Here is a 9,579-nt window from a genome sequence, read left to right on the forward strand (position 1 = left end):
GATTATCACAGCTTCTTGACCATTATACACCGACTGAATGGTCTTGATTCCCTGTTAATGGCATCCATACATTTGTAAAGCTGGGAAGTGAAAGAAATGGTTGCAAAAGGAGAAAAAGAGAAAACCTTATTTCACATTCACCTCCTGAAACCTTTTCACTGTGCACACAGCTCGCAGTCACAAAGCTGCTTTTGTCAGGGGAGTCTGGGGTTAACAGAGTCCTGTTCAGGTCCAGAAACAAGGCCACTGGGAACCTCCATGCCTTCTCGCACACACTGATGCAGATGCAATGAAACGTTAATGTGATATATATATAAACTGTCTCTACTCTAACTAACTATAACACAGAAGATGTGTTTTCCTTCAAATTTTGTTCCCCCTCCATATATGGCTAACTTTAACCCTCATCTATACCGGCCCCTCTGAACCGTAGGCCATGTCTCTTCCATTGATATGTACAAATATTATTTTTATATTGATTTTTCAAAGGAATTTAATGTGTTTACGTTTTTGTGTCCACACTAGCCTTTTCAGATTGTTTCTAAATGTTTGCCATCCACACACACACACACACACACACACACATACACACACACACACACACACACACACACACACACACATGAAAAATGTTGAATTTATTGAATTTTTGTTTTGTGGTTGGAAAATGCTGGTATGGGGCATTATCACTAACAAATGGTAAGGACCATGGCTAAACGGATCTAGCATTGTGACAAACATAAACAGATATTTAAACTTTGCCTGGGTAAAGCTTTTTTCTCTCTTTCTGTCATCAAGTATAAAATACAGATTTATTAAATAGTGGCTGTACCTCAAGGCCAATGATAATGTTGGCAAGGCTACATTGAGACACTTGATCAAATCATTTTGTATTTGTGTAGTTATTGTACAACAGAAGCAGAAAAACATGTCGATAGAAATAAAACTTCAAAAAGAGACCCTGAAGTAAAATTAAATTGACTTCTTGTGTAGATAAAGGGCCAAAACGGTGAAAACAAATTATCTACACTACGGTTTAAACTTTAGATTAGATATAAATATATTTCATCTTCCTACTCACATGATCCTTGCCAGGATGGAACATTCACCAATACACAAATGAGTGCACACAAAGTGCAGGCATTGTTGTTTTGTTTTTGCAGATATGAACATGTGTGAATCCTTTTCTGAGAACAGCCATCCCTCAGCACTGTGCGGTGACAAGGACATGACAGCGGTGTGAAGTCACTGTCGCAGGAGAACAGTGTAGAGAAAACGCATGTGAGCTGCTAAAGCCTGTAAACCTCAATATATCGGCCCTGTTTCACCCCCTCCTCCCCCCTCCTCCTCCCCTCACCCCGTGAAAAATCTCCCATCACTGTAATTTGGCAAAGAGTGTGCAGAACACCAGAGACATTGGAATCAGCCCACTGTGGGTTTGGAACGTCACAAGCATAATTTTGTCTACTTTTTCATCTGTCATATGTTCCCTCTGAAGTACGGGACAAACATATCTCATTTCACCACCCCTTTAGATACATTTATTTCTGTTTTCATTCAGCTCGGTGTAGGATCGTCCAAGTATGCACTCCATCCTGTAGCTGCTACAACAGTAACAAATTAACTCCCAATGAAAGTTTAATGGTTTCTGTTACACTTCATCACAGTGTTTAGCAACATTTGCCTATTTGAACAGAACTCTGACTCCTCGGTTTGTCAGCCAGCAGGTGTGTGTGTGTGTGTGTGCGTGTGTGAAATGTTTATGACCTTTAAAGCATTAAAAATCTTGGTCAGGCTTGTGCAAGTGGTCGGGCCACATGTGGAGAAAGTCGAAAAGAGCACTTAGTAGTGGTTGATGTGGCTGCTTCAAAGACCACCCATAATTACACTTTGTGTACGTAGTTTCATCTATGAAGTCTTCTCCATTGGCCCGAATATAGGATGTCTTGTCTTTAAGTTTCTTCTGATTCGTCTGATTCCGTTTCTGATCTGTTTCTGCAGAAAAAATACAGAAGACGGAAAAGGAGCTTTTGATTAGTTTCGGCAAAAGCAAGAAATTACAAGAGCCGTCGGCCGTCAGGTCAAGCTGGGCTAACTAAACACTTTTAAGGCTTACTATCTCTAGCAGACAGGCCTAATCCCAATGTCCCCCCTAAGGGTTTGAGCCCTGAACCCTCAGCGACTTAACTGATGTCACCTTGTAAATGGTTGAGTGTGAGAGGCTGCACGGGCTTGAAGTTGTTTAAATACAAACGGGGCACGTATTTACTGCCCTTTTTTAACGTTTCCCTTACAAGATGAGACGTAATTGTCAAATAAAATTCATTAGGCAGGCTAAACATGCAGCAACACCATCCATGCTCTTTAACATTACCTGTTTTTTTTTACACCTCTGGGCTTCACACTATGAATTGTGGGTAATTTCCTCTGGCAAAGTCTGCCGAATTGTGGATTTACTGAAAGTGTGCATAAAAGGCTTAAAATGTCTGCAAAAGAGCCATCAAGACCGTTGCAATCTGACAGTGGTCAGTAGTCCCAAACCCTAACAGACTTTGCAGGAACGTACGTCAAAGTGAGAGTGAATTGGGATTGGGCCATACACTTTAAATGCACAACACATACACACCATTAAGGCTAGAAACATCCCATAATGCAACACTCTCTGTAGTCTCTCCGTTCAAAAAGAATATCTGTTCATGTTGTACATTAACTTTCAGTAAACTACCCAGCTATTGTCAGTGCCTTAATCCTAGCTGTTATTTTATATATTTTTTTAAATACTCTGGTTCAGTTACATTGCAGTGCATCCTGAAGTTAACCAGTAAAGACGAAGAATCATAACATATTGCCAACAAAACACACACAAATGAAACTAAACTTCACAAATCCTTTTCCGTTCCTGCAGCTTTGCCTTACAGATGAAGATACCCACACATTTAGCAGGTGGAGTGAAGATCACTTTATTCCAACACACATATTTTACACCAGTAATGGGCGTGAATCCCAGAGTGGAAACACCAATAAGATCAGAAGCTGCTTTTGAATTATGGTAACTTTAGTTTGAAGGGGGAATGTGCAGCGTGGGACAGATCTGAACCACACTTCACTTCATAGTCTAACCTCCCAGAGAGTCTCTCTCTCTCTCTCTCTCTCTCTCTCTCTCTCTCTCTCTCTCTCTCTCTCTCTCTCTCTCTCTCTCTCTCTCTCGACTACACCTCCACGCTGTCGCGAGCTAACGAGGAACAGAGCGTGGTTACACTCACTAATCAAAGCCAGCTCTGGAAACACAGCTTTAGCATGGCTGCTCATTTCTCTCCCTCACCTCTTGTTACTTTGTCTGTCCTCTACATCATCTGTGCCTCTCCTCTTGTCCTCTCTCCTTACCTGGCTGTCAGTGACTCTGCTTCCTGTTTTCGGCCTCTCCTGCCAGTCTTTTTTCCTTAATGTCCCGTACTCATTTGTCATCCGCTCTGCTCCTCCGAGAACATTGGTAAAGTAAATATGTGGCTGATAGCGAGCCTACGGGAGGCCCTCGAGGATCACACGGCCCATTAAGAACAGAGGCTCCGGGCCAACTCCCACCGACTCAACACACGCACATCGACAATTACACAACGGCAACACTTTGCATACTGAAAATCCCATATTTGGGCTCTATTTGTATATATATTAACATAGATAGATGTGTCTTTCTCTGTATGTGTAAGGGCTCATGAAAGTGTGCACAATCCCCTTCATGATCATTTATAACTTCATGAAAAATCACCCCCTTCGTCCCAGCTGGGGAATTACTTCAAAGGCATCACGCAGGATGAATAGCATGTAACAATATCTTGTATTTGTCCATGTGAAAGAGGACAAGATACTCTGTCTTTGCTTCTCTGCTGGTGCCGTTTCCTCACTCTGATTAATAGGCCTTTGATTGCAGCATCAGACCTGTGGCCCGAGCACACAGAGCTGCATGGCCTATTATAGCCTGCTAAGTTACAAAGAGGGCACATAAAAGTGACAGTCACACTTAAGGTTCTCTATCATTCAGATTGACAGCTGTAGCTTTAACTCTCCCTTTAAATGCTCTTTAAGGGTTTTATGTAGTGACCTGGGCATGGAAAAGCAGTAAAGAGACAGCAGCTGTGGTGTTATGGTTCAGCGGACGACGAGAATAGAAAGACCTGTGGGGTTGACCGAAAAGAGGGGGCGGGAAAAGGGAAAGGGGGAAGATGTTCGGGAAAGGTCTTACTTTACAATGACACTATGATTCCAAGATAATTGATCATTCTAGGAAACATGATATGTTCAGTGCACTTAGCAAATTCATGCACCAGAGACTGGACGCCATAATGATTGCTCCATGTTAAACTTTGCTGTCCGCGGTTTTGGCTGGACTCACAACACACACATCGGAATTGTGTTTTGTATTTCTCAGCTTTTCATTAGCCTATGGTGAATTCCACCAAGTAAACACATCTCTCTAGGAGCCTGAGGATGACGATAGCTGCGGATGGCCTCATACTGTCACAGCACAATAAGAATACTTCTCAATTTAAATAGCTGGATCTTTTCATGGGGATAGTTCATGTTCTACTTTTGTTGTGTTACTCAATATTCACTGCTGGTCCCTTCTGCCAGAAATAACAGTCAATGTGGGTTTTTTTTAAACGCAAAACAAATAAGAAAAGATGGCTAAAGTGATGTTTTGAGATCGGATTCACTTTCAAGGGTGGTGATACATTTATATTGTAATAATTTGCACAGCTGTTGACTGCATCTTTTATATGCTGCTATTACTAGAAAGCATTTGTGTTGATAGACAGTTTTTCATATGTATGTATTTCTAAAAAGCAGTTGTCATTCGTTTTGTTTGAACCTAAACATGATGATTGATGTCTGAGTGGCGTTCAGCTGTTTCTGGCACTTCCTCACCTGTTTCAGCATCTCTCACAGCACTCGAACGTGGCCACATACCAGCCTGATGACAGAAAGATCAATGTAGCGCATAACCCTTGTGCTGTTTGACACACAGAAACGAATGAATAATGAAATATTAATCGGCTCCATGTGCCTATATGGCATTTTATCACACGAATGGATCAGGTTTAAGGGATAGCCAAAAACAACTGTGTGAGGATGAATGACTAATGAAGGAGCCAAAGAGGCTAAAAGACATGAGGAAAAGACAGGGGAGAGATGGAGAAAGGGATTGTGTGTCAGTGCCTTTGTCAAGGATCAAACATGTGGTTGGGACTGAAGCACGAGGCACATTGTTTGTGTTGTGGTTTTCAGTTCCAGTGTCAAAATAAACTGCAGGAGTTTTTGCCTGTGAGAAAAAGTGTATTTGAATATGTGAATCTGTCCTGGTATTTAGTGTGTGTTTGTGTACAGTTGCAAAATAGTAACACACACATTGAGAAACATATACACAAAGTTGGTGGTTCACTGGTTAGAGGTTTATGCAAAATTGAGAGAAAAGCTACATAATAAAGGATCAGTAACAAACCAATCTGGCTTACAGATCAGTCTAAAACAGAACATATTCTACAATCTTCACTTTAATAAGTTAACTGTTCTAAATGCTGGGAGAATGAATCACAGATCTCCATGAACTTTTGGAAAAACGTCCCGAAGAGAGTTTTTTTCGGGATAGAATCAAGATGATATACCACAATAGCATCCCTCTGATTCGCAAAAACCCATAACTGCATGACAACACTACATCATCCGACTTCAAAAAGCCGACTCAGCAGAGTTACCATGAACCTTAATGTGTCTCCGGGCTGCTTCTCGGTTCCTCTGGGGCAACATCACAGAAGCAGCTGAGGGCTTTTTGGTTGGGCTGCAGGAGGTGTCAAATTCTCTGGATCCACCACCGAATCGTACCAGCTCAACACCCAGCTGTAGTTCATGTGGCTCCTGAACCCACAAAAACATTTTCTCTATTTTAATTGTATTTGAGCGGAACTAGGAAAACTTTTATTCACTGTATCTCGAGAATCAAAATGCAAAGACTCATCCTGCCGTTGTTATGACTGTGACTGCAGCTCGTATGTTGCCTGCAGAGACACTTGTGTTTTTGTGCGCTGTGCACATAAGAGAAACAGGATCTTGAGTCATGTGCGATTTGTCGCAGGAATATAACATTTTATTAGAGCACCAATGTGACGACAGTGTTTTGATGCAAAAGGGATGTTGTGTGGTTCGCAGACCCTTTGGAAGGACAACACAGAAGATAGAAACGTGACGCTACATCTTATCCACAATAAGAAAAGAGAGAGCTCTAATTAACAAGGGCAGCAAGGGAAAGGAAAGAAAAAATGGCAAAAAAAAATACGGGGACTCGGAATAAAAAAGGGAAATTGTGCCATGCTATTTGACCTGAGAGATAAAATTAGTTGGAAAATGTGTTGTTTTTTCTTTGCCTACAACATACAAGTGATTATAAAGCCATTGTCCAACACTTTGTTTCTCCTTTGATTCATCTAAAGCTAAAGACTTTGTTGACAGGCCATTGAGGTGGTCCATATGGCGGTGTGGAGGCACAGGGCTCGCGACTCTCTGGAGGATGTAGAGGAAACCAGACAAAGGCTCAGCCAGCAGGCCCTCAGCCTCTCAGAGCCTCAATGGAGCAGTGGCAGATCCCCCACTGGGGCCAGTTGCCTGTACGCTCTCAAACCAAAGTCTGATCTATGGAAACGGGCTGCTCCAACATAATATGTTCAGCCATCCATACTCCTGCCTCCTGGGTCACGTGGTCTCGCTCTTTAAAGGTGAATAGTCGTTGAAGAATGTTTGAGGCATGTGACAGATTCACGTTTTTTTCTAACTCATCACCGACAGCATGGAGATTTACTCAATGCTATTGAACAGTAATGCAAACGTTTAAAAAAAAAACAGCATAGTAAAAGTGTTATAATAAAGTTCTCAGGTTTCATATTCAGATGTTATATCATGAGAGTCAAGATCTGTCTCAAAATTTAAGATTTGGTACAGTAGGCGATTTCAGTTGTGTGAATATAGAAATGTACAGAAACACATAGAAAATAGACATGTCTTTCTCCGTTTCCTCCTCTATTTGTTTTGGTAACACAAATGTATAAATGTCAAGCCAACAAGGCAAACAAACCAGACTCAGAACGGGATTAAGAGAGAGAGAAAGACAGGGACAGCACAAGAAAAGAGAGTTGATCAAACTTGGCCGTCTGAAGTGTTCCCAAAGTTTTTCAAAGTTCTTAAAACCCCTTGAGGACACCTGTTAGGCCTCCGGACCTTCAGAGAAAAATCTGATGGGTGATTTACAGTTGCAGTCAAAAAAGTACTTACCGTGTTCTTTGAGAGTACAGTTAGGAATGACTCATGCAGAGAGCAGGAGATGGACCCCTGGAGTGAGGACCTCCAAGACAGACAGATGGGCCACAGAACACTACACCAAAACGCTTGTCAGCACAGAAAATGCCCTGGATGCCGCACAGGTGTGAGTAGAACATAGCGCGTCGCATGTTAGTCTGCCAATGTGCCAAAATCGCCTTACTTCTCACACATCAAACACACATCATCTGACCCCAAAACACCCCAAAAGTTTCACTTTCTCTGGATTCACAAGTGTGTTATTTCCGCGAACTTCTTAATGACAGAAAGGCTGAAACAATTGCACAAGAGGATGCGCTGCCAAATGTGCTTATGCAACCGTACTGCCAGTGCATTCACCTCAGGGAGAGAAAGTCAATCTTTCGGATTGTGGCAGATATTGTTGATCTTCTTGGGAGCGCTGACTTCTCGCCCATGACATGTCAAAAATTGCCCTCATATATAACTCTCGTTATAAATAACAGTGTGTGTGTCTGTGTTCAAGACAAATTACTTTCATTTGTGTGCTTGCGCAAACTGTACTTCACACGTTTGTTGTGCGGGCTCACACAGGAAGAGAGAGAGAGTAGCTGCTGTGAAGCGTACATTGTAAAGACATGTCAGGCATCCTGTGTGATCTGATGTCTTCCCTCTGAAGTCACCTTTCACTCCAAGCTGACAGAACCTTACTCAAATACTTTGACTGTCATAGTGCGCTCTTTTCCTCTTGGCTTGTCCTATCTTTTCTTTTTTCTCTCTTATAGTTTCTCTCTCACACACACACACACACACACACACACACACACACACACTCACACACACACACTTGAATTTAGCCTTTGTGGCCTGTGAGATAAGTCAACATGTGTCCATTCAGCTGTCAGCTGATTCTGCTGGGTGCATCCCCTCCTGTCTGTCTGGTCTCCATGGCATCATCTATAACGATGTTTGAGATCCAAAACACAGACAGTTTGCACCTTGTGCAGCAAAAATGGTTCAGATAGACACAACATGATGTACATTTACAAAGTATAGGCAAGAGGTTGTGAAAACACATTTTCTATGTACATTCAATCCCTAAGACAGGCATTGCCCATATAATTTATATAAACTGTATCATACTAGATGCCGTAAATTACAAGCTTGCAGTAAAACACAAGAATTCTACTTGAACTGTACCATTCTCATTTTCATGATAAAGTGCGCTGTCATCAGGTGGTTTGCTTTCCCACAGCTGTTCAATGAAATGACATGTCATCAATAAATGGAGAAACAAAGAATAGAAAATGCAAAACCGACCACTTATGCACATTATTCATGTCGCCCTGTGATAAACACAAAAAAAATGTGGCTAAACACATACTCAGCCTGTTTAAATATAAGGTTTCGTTATCCACAGAGCCAATCATTTCTGAATATATTTGTATTGTGACACCGCATGTTTTTTTGGCTTAAATGAGTCCATAAACGTATTTAAGTAATTAGCGTTGGAGTGTGTGATCAGAGTAAAAGACAAGGTTCATTGATGTTTCCATTGCATAAACTTCTGATACGTGCATGCACACACACACACACCAGAAGTACACATTTATTCATAACACACACATATCCACTGGAGTGTTTTCTCTGAAAGATGAAAGTGAAATTTCAGGAAACATCTGCATCTCGTTAAATACACTAATAATACCAAACACAACAGTGGGGATGTGGATATGTGCACACACACAAACAGATTAGACATTTTTAACAGGCGGTTGCACTTATTATGAGAAGAGTTTCACTCCTTTTCAAACAAAAGCCGGGAGCGTGTGTATGTTGTTCCTATATCCCTCTTGTGTATTTGTTGGAACCATCAATGCAACAGAACACTTCAGCTGAAGTGAATCCTCTGAAGTCACACGTTTTTTAAATGATTTGGACAAATGAAGTCCATGGGAAGACAAGCCATGACTAAGAACAAACAGGTTCACAAAAAAAAGATGTCTCCTGTAGCCTTAGCAACACCCACAAGGACCATTGTTAGCAGAAGACAGTTTATCCTGTTTGCTTGGTGGGCAAATGTTGTGTTTCTGATTAGGCTAGGTGATGCAGAGCATCTTTTAGAAGATAAATACATAAATAAGTAAAAGGAAACTAAATGAACTTCTTCTCAAATGTGCTGGCCATGCCAAATACCACCATGACACACTCTATTGCTAAATCACAGAACATAAGTGTGTGTGTGTGTGTGTGTGTGTG

General features: G+C 41.5%; 1 protein-coding gene across 1 annotated transcript in view; it reads left to right on the plus strand.

Annotated features, from left to right (window-relative positions):
- The window catches only part of ercc6 (excision repair cross-complementation group 6), a 61,522-nt gene that overhangs the window by 8,292 nt on the left and 43,651 nt on the right, over window positions 1-9,579 (plus strand). The window lies entirely within an intron of this gene.

The sequence above is a fragment of the Eutrigla gurnardus genome (assembly GCF_963514095.1).
Source record: "Eutrigla gurnardus genome assembly, chromosome: 11".
Taxonomy (NCBI): domain Eukaryota; kingdom Metazoa; phylum Chordata; class Actinopteri; order Perciformes; family Triglidae; genus Eutrigla; species Eutrigla gurnardus.